At 40.6% G+C, this 27,162-nt stretch overlaps 1 protein-coding gene across 2 annotated transcripts in view; it reads left to right on the forward strand.

Moving 5' to 3' along the window:
• Positions 1 to 11,705, forward strand: part of SPIN3 (spindlin family member 3) — a 29,115-nt gene extending 17,410 nt beyond the window's left edge. For both annotated transcript variants that reach the window (XR_004434754.1, XR_004434759.1), the window contains exon 4: positions 11,520 to 11,705. The gene's annotated coding sequence lies outside the window, so the exon portion shown is untranslated. The remainder of the gene's footprint in view (positions 1 to 11,519) is intronic.
• Positions 11,706 to 27,162: the final 15,457 nt, after the last annotated feature.

The following is a 27,162-nucleotide window of genomic DNA, read 5'->3' on the forward strand; positions in this document are numbered from 1 at the left end:
GCTGCTGAATCCAGTTTGCCAGTATTTTATTGAGGATTTTTGCATCAATGTTCATCAGGGATATTGGTCTAAAATTCTCTTTTTTTGTTGTGTCTCTGCCAGGCTTTGGTATCAGGATGATGTTGGCCTCATAAAATGAGTTTGGGAGGATTCCCTCTTTTTCTATTGATTGGAATAGTTTCAGAAGGAATGGTACCAGCTCCTCCTTATACCTCTGGTAGAATTCAGCTGTGAATCCATCTGGTCCTGGACTTTTTTTGGTGGGTTGGCTATTAATTGTTGCCTCGATTTCAGAGCCTGCTATTGGTCTATTCAGGGACAACTTCTTCCTGGTTTAGTCTTGGGAGAGTGTAAGTGTCCAGGAAATTATCCATTTCTTCTACATTTTCTAGTTATTTGCGTAGAGATGTTTATAGTATTCTCTGATGGTAGTTTGTATTTCTGTGGGGTCGGTGGTGATATCCCCTTTATCATTTTTTATTGCATCTATTTGATTCCTCTCTGTTTTCTTTATTAGTCTTGCTAGCGGTCTGTCAATTTTCTTTTATTTTATTTATTTTTTTTTTTTTGAGACGGAGTCTTGCTCTGCCACCCAGGCTGGAGTGCAGTGGCCGGATCTCAGCTCACTGCAAGCTCCGCCTCCCGGGTTTACGCCATTCTCCTGCCTCAGCCTCCCGAGTAGCTGGGACTACAGGCGCCCGCCTCGTCGCCCGGCTAGTTTTTTGTATTTTTAAGTAGAGACAGAGTTTCACTGTATTAGCTAGGATGGTCTCGATTTCCTGACCTCGTGATCCGCCCGTCTCGGCCTCCCAAACTGCTGGGATTACAGGCTTGAGCCACCGCGCCCGGCCCGGTCTGTCATTTTTATCGATCTTTTCAAAAAACCAACTCCTGGATTCATTGATTTTTTGGAGGGTTTTTTATGTCTCAATCTCCTTCAGTTCTGCTCTGATCTTAGTCATTTCTTGCCTTCTGCTAGCTTTTGAATGTGTTTGCTCTTGCCTCTCTAGTTATTTTAACTGTGATGTTAGAGTGTCAATTTTAGATCTTTCCTGCTTTCTCTTGTGGGCATTTAGTGCTATAAATTTCCCTCTACACACTGCTTTAAATGTGTCCCAGAGATTCTGGTATGTTGTATCTTTGTTCTCATTAGTTTCAAAGAACATCTTTATTTCTGCTTTCATTTTGTTATGTACCCAGTAGTCATTCAGGAGCAGGTTCTTCAGTTTCCATGTAGTTGAGCAGCTTTGATTGAGTTTCTTAGTCCTGCGTTCTAGTTTGATTGCACTGTGGTGTGAGAGACAGTTTGTTATAATTTCTGTTCTTTGACATTGCTGAGGAGTGCTTTACTTCCAATTATGTGTCAATTTTGGAATAAGTGCGATGTGGTGCTGAGAAGAATGTATATTCTGTTGATTTAGGGTGGAGAGTTCTATAGATGTCTATTAGGTCCACTTGGTGCAGAGATGAGTTCAATTCCTGGATATCCTTGTTAACTTTCTGTCTCGTTGATCTGTCTAATGTTGACAGTGGAGTGTTGAAGTCTCCCATTATTATTGTATGGGAGTCTAAGTCTCTTTGTAAGTCCCTAAGGACTTCCTTTATGAATCTGGGTGCTCCTGTATTGGGTGCATATATATTTAGGAGAGTTAGCTCTTCCTGTTGAATTGATCCCTTTGCCATTATGTAATGGCCTTCTTTGTCTCTTTTGATCTTTGATGGTTTAAAGTCTGTTTTATCAGAGACTAGGATTGCAACCCCTGCTTTTTTGTGTTCTCCATTTGCTTGGTAGATTTTCCTCCATCCCTTTATTTTGAGCCTATGTATGTCTTTGCATGTGAGATGGGTCTCCTGAATACAGCAGACTGATGGGTCTTGACTCTTTATCCAGTTTGCCAGTCTGTGTCTTTTAATTGGAGCATTTAGTGCATTTACATTTAAGGTTAATATTGTTATGTGTGAACTTGATCCTGTCATTATGATATTAACTAGTTATTTTGCTCGTTAGTTGATGCAGTTTCTTCCTAGCCTCGATGGTCTTTACATTTTGGCATGTTTTTGCAATGGCTGGTACCGGTTGTTCCTTTCCATGTTTAGTGCTTCCTTCAGGGTCTCTTGTAAGGCAGGCCTGGTGGTGACAACATCTCTAAGCATTTGCTTATCTGAAAAGGATTTTATTTCTCCTTCACTGATGAAACTTAGTTTGGCTGGATATGAAATTCTAGGTTGAAAATTCTTTTCTTTAAGAACATTGAATATTGGCCCCCACTCTCTTCTGGCTTGTAGAGTTTCTGCCAAGAGATCTGCTGTTAGTCTGATGGGCTTCCCTTTGTGGATAACCCGACCTTTCTCTCTGGCTGCCCTTAAGATTTTTTCCTTCATTTCAACATTGGTGAATCTGGAAATTATGTGTCTTGCACTTGCCCTTCTGGAGGAGTATCTTTGTGGCGTTCTCTGTATTTCCTGAATTTGAATGTTGGCCTGCCCTCCTAGGTTGGGGAAGTTCTCCTGGATGATATCCTGAAGAGTGTTTTCCAACTTGGTTCCATTTTCCCCCTCACTTTCAGACACCCCAATCAGACGTGGATTTGATCTTTTTACATAATCCCATACTTCTTGCAGGCTTTGTTCATTTGTTTTTCTTCTTTTTTCTTTTGGTTTCTCTTCTCGCTTCATTTCATTCATTTGATCCTCAATCGCTGATACTCTTTCTTCCAGTTGATCGAGTCGGTTACTGAAGCATGTGCATTTGTCACGTATTTCTCGTGTCATGGTTTTCATCTCTCTCATTTCGTTTATGACCTTCTCTTCATTAATTAGTCTAACTGTCAATTCTTCCACTCTTTTTTCAAGATTTTTAGTTTCTTTGCGCTGTGTACATAATTCCTCCTTTAGCTCTGAGAAGTTTGATGGACTGAAGCCTTCTTCTCTCATCTCGTCAAAGTCATTCTCTGACCAGCTTTGATCCATTGCTGGCGATGGGCTGCGCTCCTTTGCAGGGGGAGATGCGCTCTTATTTTTTGAATTTCCAGTTATTCTACCCTGCTTTTTCCCCATCTTTGTTTTTTTATCTGTCTCTGGTCTTTGATGATGGTGACGTACTGATGTGGTTTTGGTATAGGTGTCCTTCCTGTTTGATAGTTTTCCTTCTAACCGTGAGGACCCTCAGCTGTAGGTCTGTTGGAGATTACTTGAGGTCCACTACAGACCCTTTTTGCCTGGGTATCAGCAGCAGAAGTTGCAGAAGATAGAATATTGCTGAACAGCGAGTGTACGTGTCTGATTCTTCCTTTGGAAGTTTCCTCTCAGGGGTGTACTCCACCCTGTGAGGTGTGAGGTGTCAGACTGCCCCTAGTGGGGGATGTCTCCCAGTTATGCTACTCAGGGGTCAGGGACCCACTTGAGCAGGCAGTCTGCCCGTTCTCAGATCTCAACCTCCATGTTGGGAAATCCACTGCTCTCTACAAAGCTGTCAGAGGGAGTCGTTCGCATCTGCACAGGCCTCTGCTGCTTCCCCTGTTGTTTTTTAGCTGTGCCCTGTCCCCAGAGGTGGAGTCTACAGAGACAGGCAGGATTCCTTGAGCTGCTGTGAGCTCCACCCAGTTCGAGCTTCCCAGTGACTTTGTTTACCTACTTAAGCCTCAGCAATGGCGGGCGCCCCTCCCCCAGTCTTGCTGCTGCCTTGGGATTAGATCGCCGCAGACTGCTGTGTTAGCAGTGAGGGAGGCTCCGTGGGCGTGGGACCCTCCTGGCCAGCTGTGGGATATATTCTTTTGGTGTGCCAGTTTGCTTAAAGCGCAGTATTGGGGTGGGAGTTACCCGATTTTCCAGGTGTTGTGTGTCTCAGTTCCCCTGGCTACGAAAAGGGATTCCCTTCCTCCTTGCGCTTCCAGGTGAGGCGATGCTTCGCCCTGCTTCAGCTCTCCCTGGACCACCTGCAGCAGCTGACCAGCACCGATTGTCCAGCACTCCCCAGTGAGATGACCCCAGTACCTCAGTTGAAAATGCAGATATCGGAAGGGCGGAGCAAGATGGCCAAATAGGAACAGCTCCAGTCTCCAACTCCCAGCGCGAGCGACACAGAAGACCGGTGATTTCTGCATTTTCAACTGAGGTACTGTGGTCATCTCACTAGGGAGTGCCGGACAATCGGTGCTGGTCAGCTGCTGCAGCCTGAACAGCGAGAGCTGAAGCAGGGCGAGGCATCGCCTCACCTGGAAGTGCAAGGGGGAAGAAAATCCGTTCCTAGCCAGGGGAACTGAGAAACACAACACCTGGACAATCGGATAACTCCCACCCCAATACTGCGCTTTAAGGAAACAGGCACACCAGGAGAATATATCCACACCTAGCCGGGAGGGTCCCATGCCCACGGAGCCTCCCTCACTGCTAACACAGCAGTCTGCGGCGATCTATCCGCAAGTCAGCAGCGAGGCTGGGGGAGGGGCGCCCGCCATGCTGAGGCTAAGTAGGTAAACAAAGCCACTGGGAAGCTCGAACTGGGTGGAGCTCACAGCAGCTCAAGGAAGCCTGCCTGTCTCTGTAGACTCTACCTCTGGGGACAGTGCACAGCTGAAGTCCAATAGGGGAAGCAGCAGGGGCCGGTGCAGACGTGAACAACTCTGTCTGACAGCTTTGGGGAGAGCCGTGAATCTCCCAATGCGGAGGTTGAGATCTGAGAACCTACAGACTGCCTGCTCAGGTGGGTCCCTGACCCCTGAGTAGCCCAGCTGGAGACATCCCCCACTAGGGGCAGTCTGACACCCCACACCTCACAGGGTGGAGTACACCCCTGAGAGGAAGCTTCCAAAGGAAGATCAGACACGTACACTCGCTGTTCAGCAATATTCTATCTTCTGCAACTTCTGCTGCTGATACCCAGGCAACAGGGTCTGGAGTGGACCTCAAGCAATCTCCAACAGACCAACAGAAGCCCTTCTGACTGTCAGACGGAAAACTATCAAACAGGAAGGAACCTATACCAAAACCCCATCAGTACGTCACCATCATCAAAGACCAGAGACAGATAAAACCACAAAGATGGGGAAGAAGCAGGGCAGAAAAGCTGGAAATTCAAAAAATAAGAGCGCATCTCCCCCTGCAAAGGAGCGCAGCCCATCGCCAGCAACGGATCAAAGCTGGTCAGAGAATGACTTTGACGAGATGAGAGAGAAGTAGGCTTCAGTCCATCAAACTTCTCAGAGCTAAAGGAGGAATTACGTACCCAGCGCAAAGAACTAAAAATCTTGAAAAAAGAGTGGAAGAATTGACAGCTAAACTAATTATGCAGAGAAGATCATAAACGAAATGACAGAGATGAAAACCATGACACGAGAAATAAGTGACAAATGCACAAGCTTCAGTAACCGACTCGATCAACTGGAAGAAAGAGTATCAGCGATTGAGGATCAAATGAATGAAATGAAGCGAGAAGAGAAACCCAAAGAAAAAAGAAGGAAAAGAAATGAACAAAGCCTGCAAGAAGTATGGGATTATGTAAAAAGACCAAATCTACGTCTGATTGGGGTGCCTGAAAGTGAGGGGGGAAAATGGAACCAAGTTGGAAAACACGCTTCAGGGTATCATCCAGGAGAACTTCCCCAACCTAGGAGGGCAGGCCAACATTCAAATTCAGGAAATACAGAGAACGCCACAAAGATACTCCTCCAGAAGAGCAACTCAAGACACATAACTTCCAGATTCACCAAAGTTGAAATGAAGGAAAAATCTAAGGGCAGCCAGAGAGAAAGGTCGGGTACCCACAAAGGGAAGCCCATCAGACTAACAGCAGATCTCTCGGCAGAAACTCTACAAGCCAGAAGAGAGTGGGGGCCAATATTCAACGTTCTTAAAGAAAAGAATTTTCAACCCAGAATTTCATATCCAGCCAAACTAAGTTTCATCAGTGAAGGAGAAATAAAATCCTTTACAGATAACAAATGCTTAGAGATTTGTCACCACCAGGCTGCCTTACAAGGCCTGAAGGAAGCCCTAAACATGGAAAGGAACAACCGGTACCAGCCATTGCAAAAACATACCAAAATGTAAAGACCATCGAGGTTAGGAAGAAACTGCATCAACTAACGAGCAAAATAACCAGTTAATATCATAAGACAGGATCAAGTTCACATATAACATTAACCTTAAATATCAATGGACTAATGCTCCAATTAAAAGACACAGACTGGCAAACTGGAAAAAGAGTCAAGACCCATCAGGCTGCTATATTCAGGAGACCCATCTCACATGCAGAGACACATAGGCTCAAAATAAAGGGATGGAGGAAAATCTACCAAGCAAATGGAGAACACAAAAAAAGCAGGGGTTGCAATCCTAGTCTCTGATAAAACAGACTTTAAACCATCAAAGATCAAAAGAGAAAAAGAAGGCCATTACATAATGGTAAAGGGATCAATTCAACAGGAAGAGCTAACTCTCCTAAATATGTATGCATCCAATACAGGAGCACCCAGATTCATCAAGCAAGTCCTTAGAGACCTACAAAGAGACTTAGACTCACATACAATAATAATGGGAGACTTCAACACCCCACTGTCAACATTAGACAGATCAACGAGACAGAAAGTTAACAAGGATATCCAGGAATTGAACTCATCTCTGCACCAAGTGGACCTAATAGACATCTATAGAACTCTCCACCCCAAATCAACAGAATATACATTCTTCTCAGCACCACATCGCACTTATTCCAAAATTGACCACATAATTGGAAGTAAAGCACTCCTCAGCAAATGTCAAAGAACAGAAATTATAACAAACTGTCTATCAGACCACAGTGCAAAAACTAGAACTCAGGACTAAGAACTCAATCAAAGCTGCTCAACTATATGGACACTGAACAACCTGCTCCTGAATGACTACTGGGTACATAACGAAATGAAAGCAGAATAAAGATGTTCTTTGAAACTAATGAGAACAAAGATACAACATACCAGAATCTCTGGGACACATTTAAAGCAGTGTGTAGAGGGAAATTATAGCACTAAATACCCACAAGAGAAAGCAGGAAAGATCTAAAATTGACACTCTAATCACGTTAAAAGAACTAGAGAGGCAAGAGCAAACACATCCAAAAGCTAGCAGAAGGCAAGAAATAACTAAGATCAGAGCAGAACTGAAGGAGATAGAGACACAAAAACCCCTCCAAAAATCAATGAATCCAGGAGTTGGTTTTTTGAAAAGATCAACAAAGTTGACAGACCGCTAGCAAGACTAATAAAGAAGAAAAGAGAGAGGAATCAAATAGATGCAATAATATGATAAAGGGTATATCACCACTGACCCCACAGAATACAAACACCATCAGAGAATACTGTAAACGCCTCTACGCAAATCAACTAGAAAATCTAGAAGAAATGATAATTTCCTGGACACTTACACTCTCCCAAGACTAAACCAGGAAGAAGTTGAATCCTGAATAGACCAAGAGCAGGCTCTGAAATCGATGCAACAATTAATAGCCTACCCACCAAAAAAGTCCAGGACCAGATGGATTCACAGCTGAATTCTACCAGAGGTACAAGGAGGAGCTGGTACCATTCCTTCTGAAACTATTCCAATCAATAGAAAAAGAGGGAATCCTCCCAAACTCATTTTATGAGGCCAACATCATCCTGATACCAAAGCCTGGCAGAGACACAACAAAAAAAGAGAATTTTAGACCAATATCCCTGATGAACATCGATGCAAAATCCTCAATAAAATATGGCAAAACGGATTCAGCAGCATATCAAAAAGCTTCCACCATGATCAAGTGGGCTTCATCCTGGGATGCAAGGCTGGTTCAACATTCGCAAATCAATAAACGTAATCCAGCATAGAACAGAACCAAAGACAGGAACCACATGATTATCTCAATAGATGCAGAAAAGGCTTTTGACAAAATTCAACAGCCCTTTATGCTAAAAACGCTCAATAAATTCGGTATTGATGGAACGTACCTCAAAATAATAAGAGCTATTTATGACAAACCCACAGCTATATCATACTGAATGGGCAAAAACTGGAAAAATTCCCTTTGAAAACTGGCACAAGACAGGGATGCCCTCTCTCACCACTCCTATTCAACATAGTGTTGGAAGTTCTGGCTAGGGCAATCAGGCAAGAGAAGAACTAAAGGTATCCAGTTAGGAAAAGAAGAAGTCAAATGTCCCTGTTTGCAGATGACATGATTGTGTATTTAGAAAACCCCATCGTCTCAGCCCAAAATCTCCTTAAGCTGATAAGCAACTTCAGCAAAGTCTCAGGATACAAAATTAATGTGCAAAATCACAAGCATTCTTATACACCAGTAACAGACAAGCAGAGAGCCAAATCAGGAATGAACTTCCATTCACAATTGCTTCAAAGAGAATAAAATACCTAGGAATCCAGCTTACAAGGGATGTAAAGGACCTCTTCAAGGAGAACTACAAACCACTGCTCAGTGAAATCAAAGAGGACACAAACAAATGGGAGAACATACCATGCTCATGGATAGGAAGAATCAATATCGTGAAAATGGCCATACTGCGCAAGGTTATTTATAGATTCAATGCCACCCCCATCAAGCTACCAATGACTTTCTTCACAGAATTGGAAAAAACTGCTTTAAAGTTCATATGGAATCAAAAAAGAGCCCGCATTGCCAAGACAATCCTAAGTCAAAAGGACAAAGCTGGAGGCGTCACGCTACCTGACTTCACAGTATACTACAAGGCTACAGTAACCAAAACAGCATGGTACTGGTACTACAACAGAAATATAGACCAAGGGACAGAACAGAGTCCTCAGAAATAATACCACACATCTACAGCCATCTCATCTTTGACAACCTGAGAGAATCAAGAAATGGGGAAAGGATTCCCTATTTAATAAATGGTGCTGAGAAATTGGCTAGCCATAAGTAGAAAGCTGAAACTGGATCTTTCCTTACCCCTTATATGAAGATTAATTCAAGATGGATTAGAGACTTAAATGTTAGACCTAATACCATAAAAACCCTAGAAGAAAATCTAGGTAGTACCATTCAGGACATAGGCATGGGCAAGGACTTCATGTCTAAAACACCAAAAGCAACGGCAGCAAAAGCCAAAATTGACAAATGGATCTCATTAAACTAAAGAGCTTTTGCACAGCAAGAAACTACCATCAGAGTGAACAGGCAACCTACAGAATGGGAGAAAATTTTTGCAACCTACTCATCTGACAAAGGGCTAATATCCAGAATCTACAAAGAACTCAACAAATATACAAGAAAAAAACAAACAACCCCATCAAAAGTGGGGAAAGGATATGAACAGACATTTCTCAAAAGAAGACATCCATACAGCCAACAGACACATGAAAAAATGCTCATCATCACTCGCCATCAGAGAATGCAAATCAAAACCACAATTAGATACCATCTCACACCAGTTAGAATGGCAATCATTAAGAAGTCAGGAAACAACAGGTGTTGGAGAGGATGTGGAGAAATAGGAACACTTTTACACTGTTGGTGGGATTGTAAACTAGTTCAACCATTATGGAAAACAGTATGGCGATTCCTCAAGGATCTAGAACTAGATGTACCATATGACCCAGCCATCCCACTACTGGGTATATACCCAAAGGATTATAAATTATTCTACTACAAAGACACATGCACACGTATGTTTATTGCGGCACTATTCACAATAGCAAAGACTTGGAATCAACCCAAATGTCCATCTGTGACAGACTGGATTGAAACATGTGGCACATATACACCATGGAATACTATGCAGCCATCAAAAAGGATGAGTTTGCGTCCTTTGTGGGACATGGATGCAGCTGGAAACCATCATTCTTAGCAAACTATCACAAGAAGAGAAAACCAAACACCGCATGTTCTCACTCATAGGTGGGAACTGAACAATGAGATCACTTGGACTCGGGAAGGGGAACATCACACACTGGGGCCTATCATGGGGAGGGGGAGGAGGGAAGGATTGCATTGGGGGTTATACATGATATAAATGATGACTTGATGGGTGCTGACGAGTTGATGGGTGCAGCACACCAGCATGGCACAAGTATACATATATTACAAACCTGCACGTTATGCACATGTACCCTAGAACTTAAAGTATAATAAAAATATATAAAAAAAGAAAGAAAGAAAGAAAATGCAGAAATCACCGTTCTTCTGTGTCGCTCTAGCTGAGAGTTGGAGACTGGAGCTCTTCCTATTCGGACATCTTCAAAGAACTAAAAGGTCAGCCTGGACTAACTCCTTTTCACTGCACCATTCCAGCATGATGCGCAGAGGTTGGTAGAAGGACCAGGTATTGGGAGGTAGGGCTGTGTTGTACTATTGTGCAACTTTCAGGTCGCTGAGACTACAACATGTGGCAGCTGGTCAAGCATGGTAGCTCACACCTGTAATCTTTTTTTTCCATTTTCATTGAACTATAGTTGATATGTCCTTCCTACTACTTTATTTTTTCACTATATATGTATCCCCAAAATATATATTGTTTTTATGTTTTAAATTTTTACCCATATCATGTACTATGCCAGTATTTTTGTATCCTGCTTTTTTCACTCTATTTTTGTTTGACCTTTTCATATGGATATATAAAATGCCATTTCGTGGCTGTACTACAATGTATATATTCCCAAAGAATGAATATTTAGGTAATTATCAATTTGGGATTTTTTTCTTTTCTTTTCTTTTTTTTTTTTTAGTTCTTGTTCTAAAATATCCTTAAACATTTCTCCTTTTGCGCATGAGTTTCTGTTGTGCATATGCCTAGAATTGCTGGGTCATAGGGTGGACACATCTTTGATTTTGCTAGAGAATACCAAACTTCTCTTCAGAATAGTTACATTGGTGTGTCAGGTGAAACCAGAATCTGCTCTGAGTACGTCACAAGATTTAGTGAGGATCCAAGCAGAACGAGAGTGTGAAAATATGTGTGAAGTTTTTGACAGTGCTGTGTCATGAATCGTGAAGGGGCAATTTTAAGTCAGTGTATGGACAACAATGATCATAGGTAGACACTGGATGAATCACCAACTTCTCCTATGAATGAGGTCTTAATTTTATCTACATTAGGACCATGTCCAGAGAATCAGCAAAAATGATTACATTTAATTAGGTCTTCATGTTTTGTGAAGGCTTTAGATCTGATATAAACATACAGTACAAAATCCTTTTTAGTAAAGCTGGAAGAGACATAATAGCATCAGTTTCGAAGCAGAAAATCAGCCCTATACAAATTCTAAAGGCCGGTTGTAAACTGGACATGTTTTAGCATGGTTTAGAATATTTTCAAAGAAAACTAGCACTATGCCTTTGTCTCTGAGAAAAATAGATAAATGAGTCAATTATGTATTTACAGTTTAATTCATATTCAGTTATATTTTGCAGCTTAAAAGGCCACTAACAGAAAAATAGAACATAAAAAAATAAATCTCACTTGGAATACTTGTTGTTTTGTTTGCTGGTTGGTTCTTTTAGTGTCCTTTCCTTTTTGCTGTGTTTTTGTTTCTAGGTTAAGATGGTTGCAAATTGATGATGCTTCATCTACTTTTACTCTCTCACTGAATAATCCATGATGGACTGGAGAATCTCAATGATTGGTTCACCATACTCTGGCAGAAATTCCTACTGACTGCCATATAGGTAGGGCTTGACTAAGAAACTCTTGGTAACCAATGCAGACTCAGACCTCTTGAAAAAAAAACCAGCAGGGCCAAGCTGGATAAAAGCCAAAATTACTATGTTTGCCAAATTACACTGTCATGTTTTGTAGAACAGCTAGGATTCTCATATACCTAAAGATAGTGAAAAGATGTATAGAGATTGCTGAGGTTGTAAATATATGTTGTGTTTAATCTAACACTGTAAGCTACAATGGCCTTTCAATGAAGGTTTAAGGAATTTGGAATCTGTTCTGCAGGCAGAAGGGAAAGTATTGATGATTTTGAGCAGTGACAATAGGATCAGATGCATGCTTTAAAAGGTCCAGAAGTATAAAGGGTATATGTATATTAGGGCTGGAGTGGCTGGAGGCTGGGAGACAAACTTATTGCAAGACTCCACATAAAATCATATTTACCTCACTGAGTCCTGTCCTCAGGTAAATACTGTTAATTAAAAGGGTTACACCATTTATAGAGTGTTGGGGTCCACGTGTTTCCTAAACAAAGGAATGAACACACAAGACAACACAAGACAAGAAAACATGGCAGCCGCCCTGAACGACACTCCTCTTTATTTTATACAGTCGTTTGTGGAATGTTACCAAGTCACAAGACACATTGTTGTTTTTCTGACCTTTCCCTGACTTTCTGGATTTTCAAGATGTTTACACATAAACAAGCCCCCAGGGTCTGCTGTTTGCAGCTGACTCCTTTGTCCTCCCTGTTTGCAGGGAAGGAACGCCCTGCTTTGTTTGCAAGAGTAGGACTTATCAGGAACGCCCTGCTTCATTTGCAAGAGCAGGACTTATCAGGAACGTCTCGTTTGCGAGCACGTAGTCCTCTACATTTCCCCTTTCTTATTTACAAGTTTGAATTCCTTTCAAAACCATCATTACATGTTGGGCTCGCTGAGATTCAGTGTTTACCCTTTGGCACCGTCTCCAGCAGACTGTGAAAATGACAAAAGCAAGAACAACAATCAATACATTGCTAGAAACAGAGGTCAGCAAAGTTTTTACAGGGCTCATAGGGTTCAAAGACGTCAAACTTTGTGCAATACCAGTCATCAAATCTACACCAGTCAGCAACGGTAACTGATTGTGAAATGTTTCAGAAATGTTCTGTGTTAATTCTTGTATTTCTAGGGAAAGATTATTATGACCAATTAAAAGTTTCTTTATCTCAGTCCAATTATGTACAGTGCTGTTAAAAGGAACAGGAGTAATACAAAATTGGGTAGTATTCCAATCACATTTCAACAAAACTCGGGTATTCAGCACTGTTAGCTGATCTCCAACCAAGAAACCACCTGCTCCAGATTGTCCACTCGTTCAGTCAAATGAGCATCTATGTCTTGTTGCTACTGTCACAAAAATGTGATTGTTCATGCCATTGTTGCACAAATTCTGCATTTTGTATACTCTGATGTAGAGCTAATCCAGCACAACAGCGGCGGTGGAAGCAATTGCTACAAGTCCTATCACCGCAGTCACGACGATTCCAACCATCCTTCGACTGTGGTGGTGGACAAGATCTTGCATAACCTTGTAAATTTGAGTAACCCCAGCAGATTCACTCCAAGTATGTGTTAAGTTTACAGGTAGCCAGGTTCTTTTCTGGCTCTTAGTATGTATAAATCGGAATGAGACTCATTCCAATTATTATTCCACCAAGTAGTATTTATACAACTTAAGAATGTACAATTGTTTATACAGTTAACTACCCCTGTATTATTACCCCATTTAAAAATTCCTGTCAACAACAAGTAAGGCTTTCTTACACATGCAATAACATATCTAGAACTATTTCGATGCAAAGATATATGGAAAGGGTTAGCAATATTAATAAGATTTAAGGACATGTTTCCCGTGAAAGTGAACATTGGTTTACCAGCAGCTAGCAACTTCCAAATATGACTTTGTATTTGTGAGGTATTAGCCAAATGTGACATAGGGGGTGATAGACCACCATCATGCCAAATAATAGTTTCATTGCCATCTGCAGAAATGCTGTGATTACCTTTATGCCAACGCAGGTTGACATGGCTGAATTTAGTCTGAAAATCTCCATGTACACTCCAATCTGTAACAAGGTATTTACGACTCTTCCCTTTTACTTCTAACAACAATCGTGGCTCACTACCTCTACATCTAGTCCACTCTAGTTGGGAAACACCTCCGGACACATCGGGGATGGGGCATAAAGATAATGTAGTGACAGAGTTTCATTAAGTACTGCAGTATGATTAACTTAAAACTTTGAGCCACAATAATCATAGTAAAGGCAGAGATATGACTATGCTTATAGCGAACAGCCCAAGCCTCATGAGAAAGATGCAGACAATGTGGACTACCCAAGACATATAGGTAACCCTTCAACCCCAAATGATATGAACTATTTACTGTGCAGTGTCTAATTCAGGATCCTGGTTTTAAAAAGGCGATGGCATCCAAGCAGATCATTAGTAAATACTGGGACTTCTCTGTCCCAGGCCACACCTTGATATAAGGGTAGAAAAGGAATATAAGCCCAGTATGTAAATTATCCAGCTGTTACCTGACAATTTGCGACAGCCAGCATAGCCACGGAATAAAGTCAATGGAGTTTTGGGCTGCCCAGCTTGTTGAACAACCCCTCAGGTTCTTGAGTTACCTTTTCAGTTGTCCCCATGTTGGGTGTTCCGCACGCCGAGTTCCGAAGGTGAATGTTCTCTGAGCATTCAGATTTAGCTCCTGGAATTCCTTCAGGAACTCTTCAGATCGGCTCCTCTTTGCCATGGCACTGTTTCAACCGTCGAGATGGAAATCACTCGTCTCCGGCACCTGTACAGACAAGAGCATAGCCTCGGCCCCATTGTAAATCTTTTCCTTTTAAATATTTCCCTTTTAGTGAAGGATAATACACCCACAGATTACTGTTTTGCGGCTTTTCTAAAGGCTGTTGAAAATTTCACTGCTGCAGAGTGCTGTAATTGGCGCCAGTGGTTGAGAAAATTTACAGTAAAAGGGGCTTTCAGAATTGATGTTTTGGGGAATCTTGCCCATCTCCCCCTTCTTATTTTAAAAGTTGTAATTTTAAGGTAGCATTGGCTCTTTCAATAATTGTTTGACCTTGACTGTTAAATGGAATACTAGTGGAATGACGAATATGGTATAAAGAAAGGAAGGCAACCAATTTATGCAGGGGCATTATCAGTTTTTAGTTTAGCAGGAACTCTTATACCTGTAAAGCAAGTAAGTAAAATCACTGTTGTAATCCTAAACTATTAGTATGATGTAGTTGGTGCTCATCCTGAACCCGTTGGAATGAGAACGAATATGAGTGATTAAAAGGGGGGCAGTGCAGGAAGTAAGAGTTACAAATAATAAAGAAAATAATTTTGTAAAGGAGTTTGAGGAAATAATGGTAAAGAAGTCTGAGAAATATATTTAGTTACATATACAGCATATTGGGAATCACTAACTATATACAAGGGGTTTGAGGCCAGTCTTGTAGAACCATAAGAATGGCAAAAAGTTTCCTTGGTGTACTGATTCAAATGGATAGTGAGAAATTTTTGAATTATCTGAAGTCCAGTATCTAGCCTTTCCATTGCTTGAAGTATCAGTAAAAAAGGTGGGACCTTTAACTGGAGTGTAAGAAATAGGATTATATGGCAGTAAAGAATATTGATGCAGAAAAGCAAATAATTTATTACTAGGATAATGCTGAGAAAAAGGACCAGTATACTCAGTGCAAGCCACTTACCAACCCTCATGAGTTTCCAACAGAGATTCTATGTATTGATTAGATAATCGGGTAATAATTTTTATAGGGTCAGCACCAAGCAACTGACGAGCTTGATGTCGTCCTTTAATAATTCAGCCAATTTATCAATATATGGGTAAATTTTCTTAATGGCTTTATTAGCCAAAAACAGCCACTCCAGAATATTACTATCTTGGTGTAAAATGGCCGTTGGCGAATGGGGAGTATGAAAAAGACACAACGAAAGTGGAAGATTGGGTGCAATACAATCAAGGTGAGCTTCACTAATTCTATTTTCTACAAATGACAATTCTTCTTCTGCTACAGGGGATAATTGACGAGAACTATTTAAATCTGAATCTCCTTCCAAGGTAGCAAATAGATGTCGCAATTTGTATGTAGGGATGATAAGAGCTGGATTAGGAAGCCCAGGTTGTAAAGTCCCCATAGGTTGAATACAAGCATTTACAGCTCTAAGATCAGTTAATAAGTGCCATTTTCCACTTTTCTTTTTAATGACAAACACGGGAATTCCATGCAGAAGTACTTGGTTCAGTATGCCCCTTGGCCAATTGTTCCTTAACTAAATTCTTTAAAGCCTTAAGTTTTTCTTTAGATAATGGCCACTGTTCCACCTAAAGAGGAGTTGTAGTTTTCCACTTCAATTGTAAAGTTTGAGGCTTGTGGACAGTGGCTAAGAGTTTAAAGGATTGTAGCCCATTTTGAACATCATATTTTTGGCAGCTGAAGAAATATGAGGAATGCTTAAAAAGGCACCAAATTGTTGTAAAAGATCATGGCCCCAAAGGTTAATATTAATGGGAACAATATAAAAGAACACTTTTCCTTGTTGTCCTTCAGGTCCTACACAGCTCAGGGGCTCGACACTTTGGTAGACTATAGAAGCAGTACCTAGGCCGGATAGAGTAACTGATACTTGTTTCTTTTTCCAACGATCAGGCCATTGAGCCAAACATATAGTAGATACATCCGCTCCTGTGTCAACTAATCCCTCAAAAAGTATCCTATTAATTTGCAATGAACATAAAGGTTTTTGATCAGAAACTAAAGTTTCCCAGAAAACAGTTTTCCCAGTACTACTGAAACCTCCTTGACGAGACACATCTCTAGATAGGAAAGGAAAAAGAGGCAATAAAAGCAATTGTGCAATACGTTCCCCTGCCTCTAGGTGCATAAATTGTGAGACTTGTACCATAATAAGGATTTCATCAGTAAAATCAGGATGAATAATTCCTGTGACCACCATTAACTCCCACATAGTGCTGCTGCTTCGACCTAACAAAAGTCCTACATGTCCCTTTGGCAAAGGGCCACACACTCCAGTAGTTAACTTATATATTCCTCCATTAGGAGACAGAGTATAAGGTTGAGTAATAGCTAAGTCAGCAGCAGCACTCTGCTTAATTGCAGCATAAAGCTGGGAAACAGGGGTATGGGGTGATACCCTTAAGGATGACTCGAAGTCATTCCTTGATGTTGTAAGCCATCGCTCACTGGGTATTGTGGTAGGCCTGCATTGTAATTGTTGGGGCCCCAAGCCTGCGGACCCCGGTTCCCGTTTCCCGGGAAGGGTGACAATAATTTCCACTCTTACCAGGTTTGAATGGCATTCATTTGTCCAATGTCGACCTTTTCCACGTCGTTTGCAATCCCCACAGGGTAACTTTTTCTCTTTTAGAGCAGAAGAGCCTAATTTTATCTGGCATTCCTTTTTAAAATGACCGGGTTTCCCACATTGATAGCATATACCTTGTTTAGTATTGCCTTTTAAAGCCTTAGAAAGTGCCCCAGCAAACAATTGAGCATTGTAAATAGTTCCCCCAACACCTGCACAAGCCCGAATATACTCATCTAAATTAGCTCCACTGGCCTTTAAATGTCTTAATAATTTTTGAACATCACACATCAGGGCCTATCATGGGGAGGGGGGAGGGGGGAGGGATTGCATTGGGAGTTATACCTGATATAAATGACGAATTGATGGGTGCTGACGAGTTGATGGGTGCAGTACACAAACATGGCACAAGTATACATATGTAACAAACCTGCACGTTATGCACATGTACCCTAGAACTTAAAGTATAATAAAAAATAATAATAATTTTTGTTGCAGCTTTCATTTCTTTCAAAAATTTAAATTGTAGGGCTGTAAAAGTCACATTCTGGCCACCGTTTGGGAACTGAGCATTGGGGCCGAAAGCAGCCCGTGTTATTGGGAATAGATCTAATTTCTCGAAATCATCCTTTTCCTTCAATTCCTTATTTTCTCCTACAGGAGGAAAAGGCACAGAGAAAACCTGACCTGACATAGGCAAAGAGGTTAGAGGTGGAGGCAAAGGGAAATCTTTTTAACAGGGAAGGCTCGTGGCGGAGAGATAGGAGAAACAGGAGCAGCGGCACCTTGCAATTTTAACAACTGTTGTAACATCTCTAAAATATGCTGCAAATAAGAATTTCCTTCAGATGAAGGAGGCATTAGCTCTTCTTCCAATTCCTTGTCCTCAGCAACCGGGGCATAAATATGTTCCTCTCTAGGATCATTCCTCTCTAAAGCTTCAGATGCCTCACCTCCTGTGGCAGTATCGCCACGCTCTGAGTCAGTTTCAAATAACTCTAATGCCTGAGTAATGGAACTACACAATGTCCACAAAGTCAGAGGCATCACTTGCCCTCGCTGATGAGCTCGACGCAGGACTTTAACCACTTGTAACCATTCCTTTCGATTTAACTGCACTTTGGTTTGATATTGAAACCAATAACAATGTTGTTCAACATGGGCAAACAATCACTTCAAAGTCTTTTCTTTTACTTCTACTCCTATAGACATCAACAGTCCCTGAAGTAACCGCAAATATTCAGAGGCCAGAGAGGTGGAATTCCTCATAATTTTCCCGTGGGTCCCTCTTCATTTATTTACCTGCCCGAGGTGTTCCCCCTCCGATTCCTTGCTCTTGTGGAGCCACGGACCCTGCTTGCTGCGCCAGATATTGGGGTCCGCGTGTTTCCTAAACAAAGGAATGAACACACAAGACAACACAAGACAAGACAAACATGGTGGCCACCCCGAATGACACGCTCCACTTTATTTTATACAGTCGTTTGTGGAATGTTACCAAGTCACAAGACACATTGTTGTTTTTCTGACCTTTCCCTGACTTTCTGGATTTTCGAGATGTTTACGCATAAACAAGCCCCCAGGGTCTGCTGTTTGCAGCTGGCTCCTTTGTCCTCCCTGTTTGCAGGAAGGAACGCCCTGCTTCGTTTGCAAGAGCAGGACTTATAGGGAATGTCTTGTTTGCGATCACGTAGTCCTCTACAATAGAGCCTTCAGATTATTTATCCTTAATGTTATTATCCCCACATGTGCTCATGAACAAGCCTCTCAGATCTTCTGCTCCCGTCTTGTGATGGTAGCATGTTCCTGCTTCTGGTGGTGCTAAACCCTGGGCAATCATCTCTCCTAGGAACAGCTGTTCTTCATGGGTGACTGCTGTGAAACCAACAGGATGGCCTGTTTTCTATTTAATCCTAAGAGTGAGCATAAAGTAAACATTTGTAAGATTTTACTGAAAGTATTGGAGTGTAAGAAGGAAAATGCTACACTGAATATAATTATAACTATTCAGGCACAGACCAATTCCAGAGTCTCTTACCAAGTTGACTCTCCTGTCTGTCTTCCTTTTCTGCCTTCACTTGGCTTCAGACAGCTCACCTTCCAACCACTGGAAGTGTTTATAGCATCTCCACATCTCTCCACAAGGTGGAGATCAAGGCCAAATATTTCACCAGCCCCAGGTACTAGAAGGAGTATTTATTTCTTCATTCATAATCAATGTAAGGCCTGCCTTCTAGGTCTTTATTTCATATTCATACATTGAATCTGACAGTGGCAACATATTACCTTTGGAGGAAATTCTGTCTATGCCTAAAGCAGTGTGGTCTAGCTTTATGGTTTGATTAAAGACAATCACACAATATCCAATATATTTCCTACATCACAGGTAGGCCATCAACAGTCGGATCAAGGTCTGGCTATGTCAAGTCCAACACAGCTCCTAGGTATCAAATGATCATGAACTCTGGAGGTTCACTCTCACTCATGGCACCTATCTTAAACCGTTTTCTGTTGCTTATAACAAAATATCTGAAAACTTATTTTAAAAATAAAGTTTATTTCTTACAGTTCTGGAGGCTGAGAAGTTCAAGATTGAGGGGCCACGTCTGGTGAGGGCCTTCTTGATGGTAGAAACTCTCTGCAGACCTGAGGTAGCGGAGGGTATCACATGGCAAGGGGACTAAGTATGCTAACATGGTAGCTTAGGTCTCTTTTTCTCTTCTTATAAAGCCACCAGTTCTATTTCCATGATAATCCACCAGTGGATTAATCCATTCACAAGGGCAGAACCGTCATGTTCCAATCACTTGTTAAAGGCCATACCTCTGAATACTGCCATATTGGAGATAAAGTTTCAACATAAGTTTTAGAGGGAATATTCAAACCATAACATTTCCTTTCTGTGTATTTGTGTGCACATATGTACACGTTTGTAGAGACACAGAGAGAGAGGACTAGAGAGGCAGAGAACGCATATATACACCTGTACATTAAATCCATCTATGTACACATATATGAAGTTGTAAAAATGGAACCATAGTATATATCCTCCTCTGTAAATTTCTCCACTTAATATAACGTGAACATGTTTGTAGGTTCTTTTATACACAGTTACTTCTTTATATAGTATTCCATTGTGTGAATAAAGCATAATTTATTTAGCAAATCCTTGTTCATATATATTGGGACAGTTTCCAAAATTTGATTATTATGAACAATGCCACCAAGAACATTGTCATACACATATACATGAATTTCAATAGGGTGACCTGTTAATTCAAATATTTATTTCTTATCTTTCCAGGTAAAATATTGGGTAGGTCCTTTGGAGTTCTAGACTAAGTTTGAGATTACAGAACATATGCTCAACATCCTCCTTTGACCTGGTCCCAGTTTCACCATATTCAATAGATGCTTTATAGTCTCTGGTAAGGAGGTGTACAATTCTCTGATTTTATTACAGTTTTTAGGGAATTTTATTTTGTTCATTTCAACAAGAAAAATTACATAAATAGGTAACAGCTCCACTCAAAGCTGTGTTTCAAATGAACAAAATATTGGACTCTGTGAACAAATGTGGTACTTTTTCTATCTGTAATTATTGGCTAGCAATCTTATTTTACTAAATCTATACTGACAAATTTAATTTGGTCCATTTATTTGAGTTTAAAGATTATTTCATACTCTCCCCAGTGAAACAGTCATGGGCCATTGCTATCCTAGCACCTTCCCTCAAGAACGATGAGATAGTCTTCTTTTCCCTCTAGAACATAAATTTCAGTGGCAGGCAAAACTATTTTAGCATCAATATGCTCACGTCTTCCATCATACGTTTTTCTTCCCTACTAAATTGAAAGTTTCTCTAAGTTACCATAGCCACTCACAAGTTTTTCTCTACCTAACTGAAGTTGCCATCTTCTGCTGATCATTAGGACATTAACTTTTAGAATCATTTCTGTTTTAGCCTCTTATTTTGAAGGCAGCCTTTTAATTTCCTCAGAGAAATTGCAATGGAACGAAAATTTGTTCTCTTTTTACATATGTACACTTTTATAAGAGATGTAATGTTTTTAGATAAAATGTTTAATTAATGCAAAACCATGGCTGTAACAGTGTGAAGGTTATAAAGATTAATAATAGTATAAATATCCATGTACCAATCACACAGAATAATTCTAGTCAGATACAGTTTTTGTAAGGACAGAAAAGAAAATAGATCTAAAGAAGTAAATAAGATAGATCATTGCATAGTGCTTTACAGTTTAACGAAGGTTATTTAGATAGGACTCACTCCATACTTATTCGATTCTCCATTTTCCACTGAATTTCCTTTCCAAACAATGTACAGTATTCTCAATACCTATCAAAACTCCATAAAAGTTATGATTCCCAATTTATTCAGACTTTCCACTAAGATGTTTTCTCCCAAGCATCGCATTATTGAACCAAGCCATTAAAGACTTCGACTGTGACACAGTTTTCATTCTGAGAACTATACATCAGTGTAATTACCCTCACCTCCCATTTACTACCCTATAAGGGGAATCCCTATGGCCTTAGGCTTATACACACATCTAGGAGCTCTAAGGACCAGGAAAAGTTAAAAATGAACCACTCAATAAGGTAGCTCTTCAGACCCCTCAGTGCCTACCACGATGGGGAACAATTCCACAGGAAATGGATTAGGCAGAGTCATCCCAAACCTAATCTGTCTCTACTGGCTGCAAATAAACTGTGGAGTTCCAACCCACACTAACCAGCCAGCCATACCCCGGGCTTTCATTCTCATAAAAGACTAAACTACTATAAACCCAAAATAAAATTCTAAGGCCCCCCCAACCATCTGAATGGATATCCTCCTCTGCCAGGGCACTCTAAAATTTAACCTGAAAAACTGGTTCAGGATATGACAGAAAGTGAGGGGGTCGGACCTGCCTCATTATACCCTCCAACATTAGCATAAACACAGACCTTAAATATGATAAGAAATATTCTAATGTATTCTCTCTGAAGCCAGGCTCCATCAGGATGATGAAACTTTGGTGTCTACATTCTCTTACTATAACCCAGACATTACATTTTATTGATAATAACCAGTTGCCAATCAGAAAATTTTCAAATCTACCTATAAATTGAAAGCATCCCCCGCTTCCAGTTGCCCCACCTTTCTGGACCGAATCGATGTGTATCTTAAATGTATTAAATGTCTCATGTCTCCCTAAGATGTATAAAATCAAGCTGCATCCCAACCACCTTGGGCACATGTTCTCAGGATATCCTGAGGGCTGTGTCACAGGCCATAGTCACTCATATTTGTCTCAGAATAAATATTTTCAAATATTTTACAGAGTTTCACTCTTTTCCTCCACACTGTGCCCCCACTCACCACAAAAGCACAATCCCTCAGCTGTTACCAGAAGGTTCCCCCATTCCTAGATGGAAAGAGGCCAGGAGAGACCAAAATTTCAGCTAATTTGTTAGTTCTCACCCTTCTGCCCCCATCCCGACCTCTGCCCTATTGGTTGTAAGGCAAATTTTTGTTTGTTTGTTTGTTTTCCTTGTCAGCCTCCTAGAAACCCTGCCCGCTGTCTAGACAGAACCTATTTATCAAGACAAGGGAATTGCAATGCAGAAAGAGTAATTCATGCAGAGAAGCTGTGTGTGACACTGGAGTTTTATTATTACTCAAATCTGTCTCCGCAAGCCTTCCCTGGGTTCAGAGTTTTTAAGGATAATTTGGTGGGGAGAGGCTCGGGAAGTGGGGTGTGCTGATTGGTTGGGTTGGAGATGGAATCATAGGGGGTAAAAGTGATTTTCTATTGCTGTCTTCTGTTCTTGGGTGAAATCGCAGAACTGGTTGAGCCAGATTACCTGACTCAATCTAGTTGAGCCAGATTAGCAGACCTGGAGTGCAGGGTCTGCAAAATATCTCAAACACTGATGTTAGATTTTGCAGTAGTGATGTTATTTCCAGGAGCAATTTGAGGAGGTTCAGACACTTGCAGCCAGAGGCTGCATGGCCCCAAACCATAATTTCCAATCTTGTAGCTAGTTTGTTAGTCCTACAAAGACAGACTCAGACTGGTCTCCAGATAAGAAGGGGTGATTTGTTTTGTTTTTCTTTCCCCTTTGGGAAAGGGCTATTGATTTGTTTTTCTTAGACCACCAGAGCGGGCACAAAAGAAACAGCGAGTAGGCAAGGCTAGGAGCAAAACTACAAATTTATTTGGTCACCTAGCGTCAGGGAAGAAGGTGTGGAGGGTGAGGTCTGTCGGCCTCCGGCAAAGGAGGCCAAGAGAGATGCCCGGTGGAGCTCTCGGGCGGAGTTCCTGCATTCCCGACAGGAGTGAGGGCTGAGGAAGTGCGCACAGTGTGCTCGCTGGGAGTGGCTTTTCTAGGAGTGGGAGGGCAATAGGCGGGACACAGGCATGTTGGGGGCGTCCGTAGGTGTGACCAGGTAAACCTTGGTCTCTTCGGATTGACGTCACCTGGCGCATGCCCGGTTGATCTGCACCTTCCCGGGCACCGGCTGCATTTTCGCGTGCACGGGAAAAGTTGGTGATGAAGAACCCAGAAGTGTGCCATACATAAAATACTTAGGAATATACTTAACTAAGGAGGTGAAAGATCTTTACAAAGGAAACTACAAAATACTGCTGAAATAAGTTACAAATGTCGCATATAAATGAAAATCCATTTCATGTTCATGGATGGTAGAATCAGTATTGTGAAAATGGCCATAGTGGCTGGGTGCAGTGACTCATACCTGTAATTCCAGCACTTTGGGAAGCCCAGGCGGGCGGATCACAAGGTCAGGAGTTTGAGACCAGCCTGGCCAATATGGTGAAACCACATCTCTATTAAAAATACAAAAATTAGCCAGGTGTGGTGGCGGGCGCCTGTAGTCCCAACTACTCCGGAGGCTGAGGCAGGAAAATCACTTGAACCTGAGAGGCGGAGGTTGCAGTGAGCCGAGATCGTGCCACTGCACTCCATCCTGGGCAACAGAGCAAGATTCCCTCTCAAAAAAGAAAAAAAAGAAAAGAAAATGACTGTATTGTCAAAAGCAATCTACAGATTTGTGAAAGGAAACTATCTTGGGGCCCCAAAATCACCAAGGAAAACTCAAGCTGGGAACTGCTTAGGGCAAATCTGCCTCCTATTGTATTCAAAGTCACTACTCTGCTCACTGAGATAGATGCATATCTGATTTGCCTCATTTGGAAAGACTAATCAGAAATTCAAAAGATGTAACCATTTGTGTATCACCTATCTGTGACCTGGAAGCTCCCTCCCCACTTCCAGTCTTCCTGCCTTTGCTTAAAGTTGTCCTGCTTTTCCAGACAAACCAATGTACTTCTTATGTATATTGATTGATGTCTCATGTCTCTCTAAATTTATAAATTAAGCTGTGCCCTGACCACATTGGGCACATGTCGTCAGGACTTCCCGTAGTTGTGTCACGAGCGTGTCTTCAAACTTGGCAAAATAAACTTTCTAAATTAACTGAGACCTTTCTCAGATTTTCGGATTTCACATTTTTGGTAACCACAGCGGGATTCTGAGTGGAGATGCCCCTGACCTTTGACAAATCTCCTATTACCAGCATGAGCTACCTTTATGACTCAAATCAATAGGAAAATTTGCTGAGGTTTGTGAGTACCCCCTCCAGAGAATCCTGATCTCCCAAAATTTGATCGACATCCAAAGTTTAATTTGCCGTACAACTCCTCTTTTGTTTTTTGGAGATTTATTTGCTTCCAACAGGAAGGCAAGTTTTCCTGCTTCCATGACAATGGAAGGCAGGTAACTCTTTTATAGAATTTGAGCTTGCCTCTAACAGGGAAGATGAGTTTTGTTTTCCTGCTTCTAGGAGAGCAGTCTACAGCCTGAGACTCATCACTAAGTAAGAAACTGTTTGGGATTTTGTCTTGCAAATTCCTTTTAGATGACTAAAGTTAGCATTTAACAACCAGCTGGTGTTAATTTCTGCCTACACATAGAACAGTCAGAGATTGTATAATTTGTCTAATCATTGTTAGTTTGGCAGTCTTTTATCCTAGCTGAAGTATGTAATAAGATTTTAAAAGTTAGGCCAGGCACGGTGGCTCATGCCTGTAATCTCAGCACTTTGGGAGGCTGAGGTGGGCACATCGCCTGAGGTTGGGAGTTCAAGACCAGCCAGACCAACACAGAGAAACCCTGTCTCTGCCAAAAATACAAAATTAGCCGGGCATGGTGGAACATGCCTGTAATCCAGCTACTCAGGAGGCTGAGGCAGGAGAATCGCTTGAACCCTGGAGGTGGAGGTTGCAGTGAGCCGAGATTGTACCATTGCGCTCCAGCCTGGGCAACAAGAGTGAAACTCAAAAAAAAAAAAAAAAAACCCAAAGATTAGAAAAATTGTTTTTAAAGGAGTTCAATGGTTGAAAAGTCAGCTTAATTAAAAGGCTAACATCCAAGAGGTATGTGGGTATGTGTGCATGTGTGCATGTTTGTATTTGAAAGGCCTTCATGTTTTGAGGGGTTTTTTTGTTTGTTTTTCTCTCCTAAGACCTTGTGTTTTTTTTTTTGAGCAAACTTTTTTTTCCTTTTTCTTCTCAGTCGACCGAATTTTATGTTCACCTCAGTTTTATTTGTTTTTTTTTTTTTTTTAATAAAATAGTTACTGCAACAGAGCTACTCTTTGGTTTTAAGGAAGAGTGTAGTTTAATTCTGTGTTTGATTTGGCTCAAAGAAAAATAAAAATATCTCCCTCTAGCACCACCAGACTTTTCCTCTCTGTAGTTTATGATGTGAATTTTTTATTTTATTTTAATTTGAGTTGTTTATTTTAATGTGCAAATTTAAGGATATTTAGCTGACAACTGTCTAGGGTTGTGAAACAGGTTATCAAGAATCTGAAAGTCTAAGATGGGGGAAAAAAAAGAAGGGGGTCATTATAAATCTATAAAATGTATTTCCCTAGGCATGTCTAATACATTTTTGTATGTATTTAGGTGTTGTGTACAGAATGTTTCACTACTAAAAATATATGAAAGAACTCTTATTGATTGTCTTTAATAAGTGCTTAATTAGACACTAAAAAGAAATGACGAGTTAAATGCTTTTTCAAGTTTACGTAACTTAAGTAAAATCTTTAATAAATAAGTTAGTTTTAAAATTATTGGTAAAGTAATATTAGAAATATCTTAAGAATTGCCCAGCATACATTTTTGTTTGTATTTATTAATCAAGCAATTTTATACTTATCCCTGGCAAATAATATAAGGTGTCAAAATTTTGGCATAGGGGTTACAAAACTATACACCCAGCCCAAAACAGAATGATCTTTGCTTGTGCAATTTTTAATAAATCAGGCATTGATATGGGTTTAATGAAAATAGCTGCATCTTGAATTTAGTAAAATTACCATAACTTCTAATCCTGTGGTTTTAGGCAGTCTGGTTCACAGACAATAGGGAGGTTGGTTTGGGGAAAGGACTGTTACTATCTTTGTTTCAAAGCTAAACTATAAACTAAGTTTTGCCCAAAGTTTGGCCTATGCTGAGGAATAAACAAAGACAGCTTGGAAGTTAAGAGCAATATGGAGTCAGGTCAAATCTTTTTTCATTGTCTCAATTATAATTTTGCAATAGTGGTTGCATAACTTTATATCATGACTGTTGCAGTTTTCATAAATAATCTAGGTAAACAATTAAAATAAAATTGGTAAATGTAATGGGATAAATACATGTAAAACAAACTGGTCATAATTTAGAATATAAAGTTATATTAAATAGTAGATATTTTATTATTTCGGTATTTTTCAATAAATATATGTTGTAGGAAAACATCCTTACTAAAGAAAAAAAAAAGTGTCCTTTAAAAAAAAAGCGAATAAGTTTTGTGTAATTCAAACCTTATTTAAAGGTTATGTATAAAACAAGGTGAAAGAATCCAGGAATAAAAAAAAGATGTAAAGAAAGTTATAAAAGTAAAGAAGTATTTCTTGAGGTAAAAAAGCTAAACATAAATTATTTTTTATGAGAATCTTGTGTGGTAACATTAGTCCTAAAATAAAACAACTGGTTGTTTAAAAGGAGGGATGTTGAGAACAAATCAGAAAG

This window comes from Trachypithecus francoisi, unplaced genomic scaffold (assembly GCF_009764315.1).
Source record: "Trachypithecus francoisi isolate TF-2019V2 unplaced genomic scaffold, Tfra_2.0 Lachesis_group6, whole genome shotgun sequence".
In the NCBI taxonomy this organism is placed as follows: domain Eukaryota; kingdom Metazoa; phylum Chordata; class Mammalia; order Primates; family Cercopithecidae; genus Trachypithecus; species Trachypithecus francoisi.